This window comes from Toxorhynchites rutilus, chromosome 1 (genome assembly GCF_029784135.1).
Source record: "Toxorhynchites rutilus septentrionalis strain SRP chromosome 1, ASM2978413v1, whole genome shotgun sequence".
NCBI lineage: Eukaryota > Metazoa > Arthropoda > Insecta > Diptera > Culicidae > Toxorhynchites > Toxorhynchites rutilus.
The window spans coordinates 17293690-17295353 of record NC_073744.1 but is presented as its reverse complement, the minus strand read 5'-3'; positions in this window follow the sequence as shown (position 1 = coordinate 17295353).

The following is a 1664-nucleotide window of genomic DNA, read 5'->3' as shown; positions in this document are numbered from 1 at the left end:
CATTCAAGGCGTGCAAGCAATACTACGTTGAGAAGGCGAACGTTAGGAACATAAGGTTTATCGAAAAAAAAGATGGAGTGTGTCGATTATTGTTTCTTCCTCGAATCACAATTTCACTCGTCGCTATGCTACCATAATTTCAGCAATGGCTTCAGCAAAATGGGCATTAGATCTACACACGTGTTTTCCAGTCGGTGTTTTATCAAGATTGATGACAATAGACCCATTCCAGGAGGTTATACAACAAAAAATCAATTTTCAAACTCAAGTATTAAGAGAAAATTGAAACGTTATCTGGATAGGCACTAGATATGACATAAATTCTTTTAAACAAATTTAATATTTATGCAATAACCTTTGAGAGGGGCGAATTTAAAAACTACATAATTATATTTAAAATATTTTTATATTTAATATTTGTTATTGACTCTGCAATTGTTTAACCAAACTTAAATGTCTATATACCATTGAATGGACACTTAAATGCTTGTTTGAAAAGCCATGGGTAGACCTAGGTTTCAGTTTGTAATTTATGAGTAACGAGCATTTGGAAAACAGATATTTTAAAGCGTTGTCCGCAAAAACGTCGACGTCAACATCAACGCGCATATGTACACACAGATGCATACATAGAGTTAATGGAACGTTTCTGAGAGCAAAATCAACTGCGTTCCTCCGGTAGTGAGCGCCGCTCGATGAACCAAGCTTGTGCAAGCCATTGAAGATGTGTTGTCACGTCACAAAACGCTTGCCGATTTTTGCAAAGTTTAATGATTTTTTGAAAAATTGAACATACAGGACTCGTGTTCATCTTTGGTTGACAAATCATAAAGCCAATTTATTTGTACGTCTTGAAACGAAACTGAAAATACAACAGTAAGGTTCAAAAGTCGGAAACCGCAAAAAGACAATTGTTGTCACGTCACAAAAGTATTGGGCTGGCAAGAAGCGAATTCAACTGTATAATATTCTCCAACTTTATTCTTGTAGCAAATTTTCTCAATCTTACTTTGACTTAAATGTCTATATACGTTTACTATTGGGAAATGGTATGATTTATACATGAAAACGAGAAAAAACTGTTTTTAGTGAGTCAAAACATTGTCACGTCACGACGGAATGGGTCATATCGATATCCATCTAACTACGCACATGGCAGGTTATTATATGTTAAAATATACGAGCTTTCAAAAAATGTATTTTAAAAAACATTGCGCCTCAGCTTTCAAGTAGAAATATTTCAAAATATAGCGAAAACTTATTTTATAAAGCAAAAGTCAATCTCGTTCGGGTTACAGCATGCAACAAAGTGCTAATTTCAAATCCGATCGGGTCCAGGTTAACACAAACATGCAGCAAACTCCCGAACGTTGTCCTATGTCCACTATGCGTTTACTCGGGTCTCGGACACAAGGCTACGAAAGGTTCCTCTTCAAGGGTAAAAGCGAAATAACTTTAATGTTAAAAGCCTTTCTCAAAGAGTAATTCCACCCCAAATCGGTTAGTCCTAGATAAAACATTATACATACTTTTTCATGTTTCATGTTTTTTTCCAAGATATGTAATTTATTTTTATATAATAATGGAAATAGTAATTTTCGGTAGCTTTCATCATTTGTATCAAGTTTCAATAATATCAAAGAGGGTCACGTAAAAATTACAAT